This window comes from Schistocerca gregaria, chromosome X (genome assembly GCF_023897955.1).
Source record: "Schistocerca gregaria isolate iqSchGreg1 chromosome X, iqSchGreg1.2, whole genome shotgun sequence".
NCBI lineage: Eukaryota > Metazoa > Arthropoda > Insecta > Orthoptera > Acrididae > Schistocerca > Schistocerca gregaria.
In genome coordinates this window covers 2,866,739-2,881,536 of record NC_064931.1, presented here as the reverse complement: position 1 = coordinate 2,881,536, position 14,798 = coordinate 2,866,739, and positions in this window count along the sequence as shown.

The window sequence follows — 14,798 nt, the reverse complement described above, 5'->3', positions numbered from 1 at the left end:
GTTGTATTCATTCCCGATGCAATTTCTGTGTAACATCAACACTCTGATAGTCCTCAGATTACAGAATGCCTCCAGATTTTCATCGGAAACTACTATTGGTCTTCCGGGGAACGATCAAAGCGTAGACTGTTTGAGACATACCTCCCGTGGAGGTTTCATCGGAAACTACTACTGGTTTTCCAGGGTACGATCAAAGCATAGACTGTTTGAGAATTACTCCCATGGAGGAAAGTGCGCATGGTGACTGTTGTATTAAATCCCGATGCAATGTCTGTGTTTCATCAACACTCTGATAGTCCTCAGATTACAGAATGCCTCCAGATGTGCATCGGAAACTACTATTGGTCTTCCAGGGAACGATCAAAGCGTAGACTGTTTGAGACATACCTCCCGTGGAGTAAAGTGCGCATGGTGACTGTTGTATTCAATCCCGATGCAATTTCTGTGTTTCATCAAGACTCTGATAGTCCACAGAGTACAGAAAGCCTCCAGATGTGCATCGGAAACTACCACTGGTCTTCCAGGGAACGATCAAAGCGTAGACTGTTAGAGACATTACTCCCATGGAGGAAAGTGCGCATGGTGACTGTTGTATTCAATCCCGATGCAATTACTGTGTTTCATCAACACTCTGATAGTCTACACATTACAGAATGCTACCAGATGTGCATCGGAAACTACAACTGGTCCTCCCGTGGAGGAAAGTGCGCATGGTGACTGTTGTATTCAATCCCGATGCAATTTCTGTGTTTCATCAACACTCTGATAGTCCACAAATTACGGAATGACTCCAGATGTTCATCAGAAACTACTACTGGTCTTCCAGGGAACGATCAAAGCGTGGAGTATTTGAGACTTTACTCCCATTGAGGAAAGTGCGCATGGTGACTGTTCTATTCAATCGCGATGCAATTTCTGTGTTTCAACAACACACTGATAGTCCACAGAGTACAGGAAACCTCCAGATGTGCATCGGAAACTACTACTGGTCTTCCAGGGAACGATCAAAGCGTAGACTGTTAGAGACATTACTCCCATTTAGGAAAGTGCGCATGGTGACTGTTGTATTCAATCCCGATGCAATTTCTGTGTTTCATCAACACTCTGATAGTCCACAAATTACAGAATGCCTCAAGATGTTAATCGGAAACTACTACTGGTGTTCCATCGAACGATCAAAGCATTGACTGTTTGAGACATTACTACCATGGAGGAAGGTGCGCATGGTGACTGTTGTATTCAATCCCGATGCAATTTCTGTGTTTCATCAACACTCTGATAGTCCACAAATTACAGAATGCCTCCAGATGTTCATCGGAAACTACTACTGGTCTTCCAGGGAACGATCAAAGCGTAGACTGTTTGAGACATTACTTTTATGGAGGAATGTGCGCATGGTGACTGTTGAATTCAATACCGATGCAATTTCTGTGTTTCATCAACACTGTAATTGTCCACAGATTACAGAATGCCTCGAGATGTGCATCGGAAACTACTACTGGTCTTACAGGGAATTATCAAAGCATAGACTGTTTGTGAATTACTCCCATGGAGGAATGTGCGCATGGTGACTGTTGTATTTCATCCCGATGCAATTTCTGTGTTTCATCAACAATCTAATAGTCCTTAGATTACAGAATGCCTCCAGATGTGCATTGGAAACTACTACTGGTCTTCCAGGGAACGATCAAAGCGTAGACTGTTTGAGACATACCTCCATGGAGGAAAGTGCGCATGGTGACTGTTGTATTCTATCCCGATGCAATCTCTCTGTTTCATCAGCACTCTGATAGTCCACAGACAACAGAATGCCTCCAGATGTGCATCGGTAACTACTACTGCTCTTCCAGGTAACGATCAAATCGTAAACTCGTTGAGACATTACTCCCATGGAGGAAAGTGTTCATGGTGACTGTTGTATTCAATCCATGCATTTTCTGTGTTTCATCAGCTCTCTGATAGTCCACAAATAACACAATGCCTCCAGATGTGCTTCGGAAACTATTACTGGTCTTCCAGGGAACGATCAAAGGGTAGACTGTTTGAGACATTACTACCATGGAGGAAAGTGCGCATGGTGACTGTTGTATTAAATCCCGATGCAATTTCTGTGTTTCATCAACACTCTGATAGTCCACAAATTACAGAATGCCTCCAGATGTTCATCTCAAACTACTACTGGTCTTCCAGGGAACGATCAAAGCGTAGACTGTTTGAGACATTACTTTTATGGAGGTATGTGCGCATGGTGACTGTTGTATTCCATCCCGATGCAATATCTGTGTTTCATCAACACTCTGATGGTCCACAAATTACAGAATGCCTCCAGATGTGCATCGGAAACTACTTCTGGTCTTCCAGGGAACGATCAAAGCGTAGACTGTTTGAGACATTACTCCCATGGAGGAAAGTGCGCATGGTGACTGTTGTATTCAATCCTGATGCAATTACTGTTTTATCAACACTTTGATAGTCTACACATTACAGAATGCCACCAGATGTGCATCGGAAACTACTACTGGTCTTCCAGGGAACGATCAAAGCGTAGACTGTTAGAGACATTACTCAAATGGAGGAAAGTGCACATGGTGACTGTTGTATTCAATCCCGATGCAATTACTGTGTTTCATCAACACTCTGATAGTCTACACATTACAGAATTCCACCAGATGTGCATCGGTAACTACTACTGGTCTTCCAGGGAACGATCAAAGCGTAGACTGTTTGGGACATTTCTTTTATGGAGGAATGTGCGCATGGTGAATGTTGTATTCAATCCCGATGCAATTTCTGTGTTTCATCAACACTCTAATAGTCCACAAATTACAGAATGCCTCGAGATGTGCTTCAGAAACTACTACTGGTCTTACAGGGAACGATCAAAGCATAGACTGTTTGAGAATTACTCCCATGGAGGAAAGTGCGCATGGTGACTGTTGTATTAAATCCCGATGCAATGTCTGTGTTTCATCAACAATCTAATAGTCGATAGATTACAGAATGCCTCCAGATGTGCATTGGAAACTACTACTGGTCTTCCAGGGAACGATCAAAGCGTAGACTGTTTGAGACATACCTCCATGGAGGAAAGTGCGCATGGTGACTGTTGTATTCTATCCCGATGCAATCTCTCTGTTTCATCAGCACTCTGATAGTCCACAGACAACAGAATGCCTCCAGATGTGCATCGGAAACTACTACTGCTCTTCCAGGTAACGATCAAATCGTAAACTCGTTGAGACATTACTCCCATGGAGGAAAGTGTTCATGGTGACTGTTGTATTCAATCCATGCATTTTCTGTGTTTCATCAGCTCTCTGATAGTCCACAAATAACACAATGCCTCCAGATGTGCTTCGGAAACTATTACTGGTCTTCCAGGGAACGATCAAAGGGTAGACTGTTTGAGACATTACTACCATGGAGGAAAGTGCGCATGGTGACTGTTGTATTAAATCCCGATGCAATTTCTGTGTTTCATCAACACTCTGATAGTCCACAAATTACAGAATGCCTCCAGATGTTCATCTCAAACTACTACTGGTCTTCCAGGGAACGATCAAAGCGTAGACTGTTTGAGACATTACTTTCATGGAGGTATGTGCGCATGGTGACTGTTGTATTCCATCCCGAAGCAATATCTGTGTTTCATCAACACTCTGATGGTCCACAAATTACAGAATGCCTCCAGATGTGCATCGGAAACTACTTCTGGTCTTCCAGGGAACGATCAAAGCGTAGACTGTTTGAGACATTACTCCCATGGAGGAAAGTGCGCATGGTGACTGTTGTATTCAATCCTGATGCAATTACTGTTTTATCAACACTTTGATAGTCTACACATTACAGAATGCCACCAGATGTGCATCGGAAACTACTACTGGTCTTCCAGGGAACGATCAAAGCGTAGACTGTTAGAGACATTACTCAAATGGAGGAAAGTGCACATGGTGACTGTTGTATTCAATCCCGATGCAATTACTGTGTTTCATCAACACTCTGATAGTCTACACATTACAGAATTCCACCAGATGTGCATCGGTAACTACTACTGGTCTTCCAGGGAACGATCAAAGCGTAGACTGTTTGGGACATTTCTTTTATGGAGGAATGTGCGCATGGTGAATGTTGTATTCAATCCCGATGCAATTTCTGTGTTTCATCAACACTCTAATAGTCCACAGATTACAGAATGCCTCGAGATGTGCTTCAGAAACTACTACTGGTCTTACAGGGAACGATCAAAGCATAGACTGTTTGAGAATTACTCCCATGGAGGAAAGTGCGCATGGTGACTGTTGTATTAAATCCCGATGCAATGTCTGTGTTTCATCAACACTCTGATAGTCCTCAGATTACAGAATGCCTCCAGATGTGCATCGGAAACTACTATTGGTCTTCCAGGGAACGATCAAAGCGTAGACTGTTTGAGACATACCTCCCGTGGAGTAAAGTGCGCATGGTGACTGTTGTATTCAATCCCGATGCAATTTCTGTGTTTCATCAAGACTCTGATAGTCCACAGAGTACAGAAAGCCTCCAGATGTGCATCGGAAACTACCACTGGTCTTCCAGGGAACGATCAAAGCGTAGACTGTTAGAGACATTACTCCCATGGAGGAAAGTGCGCATGGTGACTGTTGTATTCAATCCCGATGCAATTACTGTGTTTCATCAACACTCTGATAGTCTACACATTACAGAATGCAACCAGATGTGCATCGGAAACTACAACTGGTCCTCCCGTGGAGGAAAGTGCGCATGGTGACTGTTGTATTCAATCCCGATGCAATTTCTGTGTTTCATCAACACTCTGATAGTCCACAAATTACGGAATGACTCCAGATGTTCATCGGAAACTACTACTGGTCTTCCAGGGAACGATCAAAGCGTGGAGTATTTGAGACTTTACTCCCATTGAGGAAAGTGCGCATGGTGACTGTTCTATTCAATCCCGATGCAATTTCTGTGTTTCAACAACACTCTGATAGTCCACAGAGTACAGGAAACCTCCAGATGTGCATCGGAAACTACTACTGGTCTTCCAGGGAACGATCAAAGCGTAGACTGTTAGAGACATTACTCCCATTTAGGAAAGTGCGCATGGTGACTGTTGTATTCAATCCCGATGCAATTTCTGTGTTTCATCAACACTCTGATAGTCCACAAATTACAGAATGCCTCAAGATGTTAATCGGAAACTACTACTGGTGTTCCATCGAACGATCAAAGCATTGACTGTTTGAGACATTACTACCATGGAGGAAGGTGCGCATGGTGACTGTTGTATTCAATCCCGATGCAATTTCTGTGTTTCATCAACACTCTGATAGTCCACAAATTACAGAATGCCTCCAGATGTTCATCGGAAACTACTACTGGTCTTCCAGGGAACGATCAAAGCGTAGACTGTTTGAGACATTACTTTTATGGAGGAATGTGCGCATGGTGACTGTTGAATTCAATACCGATGCAATTTCTGTGTTTCATCAACACTGTAATTGTCCACAGATTACAGAATGCCTCGAGATGTGCATCGGAAACTACTACTGGTCTTACAGGGAATTATCAAAGCATAGACTGTTTGTGAATTACTCCCATGGAGGAATGTGCGCATGGTGACTGTTGTATTTCATCCCGATGCAATTTCTGTGTTTCATCAACAATCTAATAGTCCTTAGATTACAGAATGCCTCCAGATGTGCATTGGAAACTACTACTGGTCTTCCAGGGAACGATCAAAGCGTAGACTGTTTGAGACATACCTCCATGGAGGAAAGTGCGCATGGTGACTGTTGTATTCTATCCCGATGCAATCTCTCTGTGTCATCAGCACTCTGATAGTCCACAGACAACAGAATGCCTCCAGATGTGCATCGGAAACTACTACTGCTCTTCCAGGTAACGATCAAATCGTAAACTCGTTGAGACATTACTCCCATGGAGGAAAGTGTTCATGGTGACTGTTGTATTCAATCCATGCATTTTCTGTGTTTCATCAGCTCTCTGATAGTCCACAAATAACACAATGCCTCCAGATGTGCTTCGGAAACTATTACTGGTCTTCCAGGGAACGATCAAAGGGTAGACTGTTTGAGACATTACTACCATGGAGGAAAGTGCGCATAGTGACTGTTGTATTAAATCCCGATGCAATTTCTGTGTTTCATCAACACTCTGATAGTCCACAAATTACAGAATGCCTCCAGATGTTCATCTCAAACTACTACTGGTCTTCCAGGGAACGATCAAAGCGTAGACTGTTTGAGACATTTCTTTTATGGAGGAATGTGCGCATGGTGAATGTTGTATTCAATCCCGATGCAATTTCTGTGTTTCATCAACACTCTAATAGTCCACAGATTACAGAATGCCTCGAGATGTGCTTCAGAAACTACTACTGGTCTTACAGGGAACGATCAAAGCATAGACTGTTTGAGAATTACTCCCATGGAGGAATGTGCGCATGGTGACTGTTGTATTCATTCCCGATGCAATTTCTGTGTTTCATCAACACTCTGATAGTCCTCAGATTACAGAATGCCTCCAGATTTACATCGGAAACTACTATTGGTCTTCCGGGGAACGATCAAAGCGTAGACTGTTTGAGACATACCTCCCGTGGAGGTTTCATCGGAAACTACTACTGGTTTTCCAGGGTACGATCAAAGCATAGACTGTTTGAGAATTACTCCCATGGAGGAAAGTGCGCATGGTGACTGTTGTATTAAATCCCGATGCAATGTCTGTGTTTCATCAACACTCTGATAGTCCTCAGATTACAGAATGCCTCCAGATGTGCATCGGAAACTACTATTGGTCTTCCAGGGAACGATCAAAGCGTAGACTGTTTGAGACATACCTCCCGTGGAGTAAAGTGCGCATGGTGACTGTTGTATTCCATCCCGATGCAATATCTGTGTTTCATCAACACTCTGATGGTCCATAAATTACAGAATGCCTCCAGATGTGCATCGGAAACTACTTCTGGTCTTCCAGGGAACGATCAAAGCGTAGACTGTTTGAGACATTACTCCCATGGAGGAAAGTGCGCATGGTGACTGTTGTATTCAATCCTGATGCAATTACTGTTTTATCAACACTTTGATAGTCTACACATTACAGAATGCCACCAGATGTGCATCGGAAACTACTACTGGTCTTCCAGGGAACGATCAAAGCGTAGACTGTTAGAGACATTACTCAAATGGAGGAAAGTGCACATGGTGACTGTTGTATTCAATCCCGATGCAATTACTGTGTTTCATCAACACTCTGATAGTCTACACATTACAGAATTCCACCAGATGTGCATCGGTAACTACTACTGGTCTTCCAGGGAACGATCAAAGCGTAGACTGTTTGGGACATTTCTTTTATGGAGGAATGTGCGCATGGTGAATGTTGTATTCAATCCCGATGCAATTTCTGTGTTTCATCAACACTCTAATAGTCCACAGATTACAGAATGCCTCGAGATGTGCTTCAGAAACTACTACTGGTCTTACAGGGAACGATCAAAGCATAGACTGTTTGAGAATTACTCCCATGGAGGAATGTGCGCATGGTGACTGTTGTATTCATTCCCGATGCAATTTCTGTGTTTCATCAACGCTCTGATAGTCCTCAGATTACAGAATGCCTCCAGATTTACATCGGAAACTACTATTGGTCTTCCGGGGAACGATCAAAGCGTAGACTGTTTGAGACATACCTCCCGTGGAGGTTTCATCGGAAACTACTACTGGTTTTCCAGGGTACGATCAAAGCATAGACTGTTTGAGAATTACTCCCATGGAGGAAAGTGCGCATGGTGACTGTTGTATTAAATCCCGATGCAATGTCTGTGTTTCATCAACACTCTGATAGTCCTCAGATTACAGAATGCCTCCAGATGTGCATCGGAAACTACTATTGGTCTTCCAGGGAACGATCAAAGCGTAGACTGTTTGAGACATACCTCCCGTGGAGTAAAGTGCGCATGGTGACTGTTGTATTCAATCCCGATGCAATTTCTGTGTTTCATCAACACTCTGATAGTCCACAGAGTACAGAAAGCCTCCAGATGTGCATCGGAAACTACTACTGGTCTTCCAGGGAACGATCAAAGCGTAGACTGTTAGAGACATTACTCCCATGGAGGAAAGTGAGCATGGTGACTGTTGTATTCCATCCCGATGCAATTTCTGTGTTTCATCAACACTCTGATAGTCTACACATTACAGAATGCAACCAAATGTGCATCGGAAACTACAACTGGTCCCCCGTGGAGGAAAGTGCGCATGGTGACTGTTGTATTCAATCCCGATGCAATCTCTGTGTTTCATCAACACTCTGATAGTCCACAAATTGCGGAATGCCTCCAGATGTTCATCGGAAACTACTACTGGTCTTCCAGGGAACGATCAAAGCGTGGAGTATTTGAGACTTTACTCCCATTGAGGAATAGTGCGCATGGTGACTGTTCTATTCAATCCCGATGCAATTTCTGTGTTTCAACAACACACTGATAGTCCTCAGAGTACAGAACACCTCCAGATGTGCATCGGAAACTACTACTGGTCTTGCAGGGAACGATCAAATCGTAGACTGTTAGAGACATTACTCACATGGAAGAAAGTGCGCATGGTGACTGTTGTATTCAATCCCGATGCAATTTCTGTGTTTCATCAACACTCTGATAGTCCACAAATTACAGAATGCCTCCAGATGTTCATCGGAAACTACTACTGGTCTTCCAGAGAACGATCAAAGCGTAGACTGTTTGAGACATTACTTTTATGGAGGAATGTGCGCATGGTGACTGTTGTATTCCATCCCGATGCAATTTCTGTGTTTCATCAACACTCTAATAGTCCTTAGATTACAGAATGCCTCCAGATGTGCATCGGAAACTACTACTGGTCTTCCAGGGAACGATCAAAGCGTAGACTGTTTGAGACATACCTCCATGGAGGAAAGTGCGCATGGTGACTGTTGTATTCAATCCCGATGCAATTTCTCTGTTTCATCAGCACTCTGATAGTCCACAGACAAAAGAATGCCTCCAGATGTGCATCGGAAACTACTACTGCTCTTCCAGGTAACGATCAAAGCGTAAACTCGTTGAGACATTACTCCCATGGAGGAAAGTGTTCATGGTGACTGATGTATTCAATCCATGCATTTTCTGTGTTTCATCAGCTCTCTGATAGTCCACAAATAACAGAATGCCTCCAGATGTGCGTCGGAAACTGTTACTGGTCTTCCAGGGAACGATCAAAGCGTAGACTGTTTGAGACGTTACTTTTATGGAGGAATGTGCGCATGGTGACTGTTGTATTCCATCCCGATGCAATATCTGTGTTTCATCAACACTATGATGGTCTACACATTACAGAATTCCACCAGATGTGCATCGGTAACTACTACTGGTCTTCCAGGGAACGATCAAAGCGTAGACTGTTTGGGACATTACTTTTATGGAGGAATGTGCGCATGGTGAATGTTGTATTCAATCCCGATGCATTTTCTGTCTTTCATCAACACTCTGATAGTCCACAGGTTACAGAATGCCTCCAGATGTGCATCGGAACCTACTACTGGTCTCCCTGGGAACGATCAAAGCGTAGACTGTTTGAGACATTATTCCCATGGAGGAAAGTGCGTATGGTGTCTGTTGTATTCAATCGCGATGCAATTTCTGTGTTTCATCAACACTTTGATAGTCCACAGATTACAGAATACCACCAGATGTGCAGCGGAAACTACTACTGGTCTTCCAAAGAACGATCAATGTTTAGACTGTTTGAGACATTACTCCGTTGGAGGAAAGTGCGCATGGTGACTGTTTTATTCAATCCCGATGCAATTCCTGTGTTTCATCAGCACTCTGATACTCCACAGATTACAGAATGCTACCAGATGTGCATCGGAAACTAATACTGGTCTTCCAGGGAACGAACAAAGCGTAGACTGTGTCAGACATTACTGCCATGGAGGAAACTGCGCATGGAGACTGTTGTATTCAATCCCGATGCAATTTCTGTGTTTCATCAACACTCTTATAGTTAACAGATTACAGAATGCCTCCCGATGTGCACCGGAAACTACTACTGGTCTTCCAGGTAACGATCAAAGCGTAGACTGTTTGAGACATTACTTTTATGGAGGAATGTGCGTATTGTGATTGTTGTATTCAATCCCGATGAAATTTCTGTGTTTCATCAATACTCTGATAGTCCACAGATAATAGAATGCCTCCAGATGTGCATCGGAAACTACTACTGGTCATCCAGGGAACGATCAGAGCGTAAACTTACTGAGACATTACTCCCATGGAGGAAAGTGCGCATGGTGACTGTTGTATTCAATCCCGATGCAATTTCTGTCTTTCACCAACATTCTGATAGTCCACAGATTACAGAATGCCTCCAGATGTGCATCGGAAACTACTACTGGTCTTCCAGGGAACGATCAAAGCGTAGACTGCTTGAGACATTACTCCCATGGAGGAAAGTGTTCATGGTGACTGTTGTATTCAATCCTGATGCAATTTCTGTGTTTCATCAACACTCTGATAGTCCACAAATTACAGAATGCCTCCAGATGTTCATCGGACACTACTACTGGTCTTCCAGGAAACGATCAAAGCGTAGACTGTTTGAGACATTACTTTTATGGAGGAATGTGTGCATGGTGACTGTTGTATTCATCCCGATGCAATTACTGTGTTTCATCAACACTCTGATAGTCTACACATTACAGAATGCGACCAGATGTGCATCGGAAACTACTACTGGTCTTCCAGGGAACGATCAAAGCGTAGATGGTTTGGGAAAATACTGCCGTGGAGGAATGTGCGCATGGTGAGTGTTGTATTCAATCCCGATGCAATTTCTGTGTTTCATCAATACTCTAATAGTCCACAGATAACAGAATGCCTCCAGATGTGCATCGGAAACTACTACTGGACTTCCAGGGAACGATCAAAGCGTAAACCATTTGAGACATTACTCCCATGGAGGAAAGTGCGCATGGTGACTGTTGTATTCAATCCTGATGCAATTACTGTGTTTTATCAACACTTTGATAGTCTACACATTACAGAATGCCACCAGATGTGCATCGGAAACTACTACTGGTCTTCCAGGGAACGATCAAATCGTAGATTGTTTGAGACATAGCTCCCGTGAAGGAAAGTGCGCATGGTGACTGTTGTATTCAATCCAGATGCAATTGCTGTGTTTCATCAACACTCTGATACTCCACAGATTACGGAATGCCTCCAGATGTGCATCGGAAACTACTACTGGTCTTCCAGGGAACGATCAAAGCGTAGACTGTTAGAGACATTACTGCCATGGAGGAAAGTGCACATGGTGATTGTTGTATTCAATCCCGATGCTATTTTTGTGTTTCATCAACACTCTGATAGTCCACAGATTACAGAATACGACCAGACGTGCATCGGAAACTACTACTGGTCTTCCAAAGAACGATCAAAGTTTATACTGTTTAAGACATTACTCCCATGGAGGAAAGTGCGCATGGTGACTGTTTTATTCAATCCCGATGCAATTCCTGTGTTTCATCAGCACTCTGATACTCCACAGATTACAGAATGCCTCCAGACGTGCATCGGAAACTACTACTGGTCTTCCAGGAAACGAACAAAGCGTAGACTGTTTCAGACATTACTGCCATGGAGGAAACTGCGCATGGAGACTGTTGGATCCAATCCCGTTGCAATTTCTGTGTTTCATCAACACTCTTATAGTCTACACATTACAGAATGCCACCAGATGTGCATCGGAAACTACTACTGGTCTTCCAGGGAACGATCAAATCGTAGATTGTTTGACACATAACTCCCGTGAAGGAAAGTGCGCATGGTGACTGATGTATTCAATCCCGATGCAATTTCTGTGTTTCATCAACACTCTGATAGTCCACTAATTACAGAATGCCTCCAGATGTTCATCGGACACTACTACTGGTCTTCCAGGAAACGATCAAAGCGTAGCCTGTTTGAGACATTACTTTTATGGAGGAATGTTTGCATGTTGACTGTTGTATTCAATCCCGATGCAATTTCTGTGTTTCATCAACACTCTTATAGTTAACAGATTACAGAATGCCTCCCGATGTGCATCGGAAACTACTACAGGTCTTCCAGGTAACGATCAAAGCGTAGACTGTTTGAGACATAACTCCCGTGAAGGAAAGTGCGCATGGTGACTGTTGTATTCAATCCAGATGCAATTTCTGTGTTTCATCAACACTCTGATAGTCCACAGATAACAGAATGCCTCCAGATGTGCATCGGAAACTACTACTGGTCTTCCAGGGAACGATCAAATAATAGACTGTTTGAGACATTCCTCCCATGGAGGAAAGTGCACATGGTGATTGTTGTATTCAATCACGATGCTATTCCTGTGTTTCATCAACACTCTCATAGTCCACAGATTACAGAATGCCTCCAGATGTGCATCGGAAACTACTACAGGTCTTCCAGTGAACGACCAAATCGTAGAATGTTTGGGACATTACTCCCATGGAGGAAAGTGCGCATGGTGATTGTTGTATTCATTCCTGATGCAATTTCTGTGTGTCATCAACACTCTGATAGTCCACAGATTACAGAATGCATCCAGATGTGCATCGTAAACTACTACTGGTCTTCCAGGGAACGATCAAAGCGTAAACTCTTTGAGACATTACTCCCATGGAGGTAATTGCGCATCGTGACTGTTGTATTCAATCCCGATGCATTTTCTGTCTTTCATCAACACTCTGATAGTCCACAGGTTACAGAATGCCTCCAGATGTGCATCGGAACCTACTACTGGTCTCCCTGGGAACGATCAAAGCGTAGACTCTTTGAGACATTATTCCCATGGAGGAAAGTGCGTATGGTGACTGTTGTATTCAATCGCGATGCAATTTCTGTGTTTCATCAACACTTTGATAGTCCACAGATTACAGAATACCACCAGACGTGCATCGGAAACTACTACTGGTCTTCCAAAGAACGATCAAAGTTTAGACTGTTTGAGACATTACTCCCATGGAGGAAAGTGCGCATGGTGACTGTTTTATTCAATCCCGATGCAATTCCTGTGTTTTATCAGCACTCTGATACTCCACAGATTACAGGATGCCTCCAGATGTGCATCGGAAACTACTACTGGTCTTCCAGGGAACGAACAAAGCGTAGACTGTTTCAGACATTACTGCCATGGAGGAAACTGCGCATGGAGACTGTTGTATCCAATCCCGATGCAATTTCTGTGTTTCATCAACACTCTTATAGTTAACAGATTACAGAATGCCTCCCGATGTGCATCGGAAACTACTACTGGTCTTCCAGGGAACGATCAAAGCGTAGACTGTTTGAGACATAACTTTTATGGAGGAATGTGCGTATGGTGATTGTTGTATTCAATTCCGATGCAATTTCTGTGTTTCATCAACACTCTGATAGTCTACACATTACAGAATGCGACCAGATATGCATCGGAAACTACTACTGGTCTTCCAGGGAACGATTAAAGCGTAGATGGTTTGAGAAAAAACTGCCGTGGAGGAAAGTGCGCATGGTGAGTGTTGTATTCAATCCCGATGCAATTTCTATGTTTCATCAACACTCTAATAGTCCACAGATAACAGAATGCCTCAAGATGTGCATCGGAAACTACTACTGGTCTTCCAGGGAACGATCAAAGCGTAAACTCTTTGAGACACTACTCCCATGGAGGAAAGTGCGCATGGTGACTGTTGTGTTGAATCCTGATGCAATTACTGTGTTTTATCAACACTTTGATAGTCAACACATTACAGAATGCCACCAGATGTGCATCGGAAACTACTACTGGTCTTCCAGGGAACGATCAAATCGTAGATTGTTTGAGACATAACTCCCGTGAAGGAAAGTGCGCATGGTGACTGTTGTATTCAATCCCGATGCAATTTCTGTGTTTCATCAACACTCTGATAGTCCACAATTTACAGAATGCATCCAGATGTTCATCGGACTCTACTACGGGTCTTCCAGGAAACGATCAAAGCGTAGACTGTTTGAGACATTACCTTTATGGAGGAATGTGTGCATGGTAACTGTTGTATTCAATCCCGATGCAATTACTGAGTTTCATCAACACTCTAATAGTCCACAGATAACAGAATGCCTCCATATGTGAATCGGAAACTACTACTGGTCTTCCAGGGAACGATCAAAGCGTAAACTCTTTGAGACATTACTCCCATGGAGGAGAGTGCGCATATTGACTGTTGTATTCAATCCCTATGCAATTTCTGTGTTTCATCAACACTCTGATAGTCCACAGATTACAGAATGCCATCAGATGTGCATCGGAAACTACTACTGGTCTTATAGGGAACGATCAAAGCGTAGACTGTTTGAGAATTACTCCCATGGAGGAAAGTGCGCATGGTGACTGTTGTATTCAATCCCGATGTAATTTCAGTGTTTCATCAACACTCTGATACTCCACAGATTACAGAATGCCTCCAGATGTGCATCGAAAACTACTACTGGTCTTACAGGGAACGATCAAAGCATAGACTGTTTGAGAGTTACTCCCATGGAGGAAAGTGCGCATGGTGACTGTTGTATTCAATGCCGATGCCATTTCTGTGTGTCATCAACACTCTGATAGTCCACAGATTACACAATGCCACCAGATGTGCATCAGAAACTGCTACTGGTCTTCCAGGGAACGATCAAGACGTAGACTGTTTGAGAATTACTCCCATGGAAGAAAGTGCGAATGGTGACTGTTGTATTCAATCCC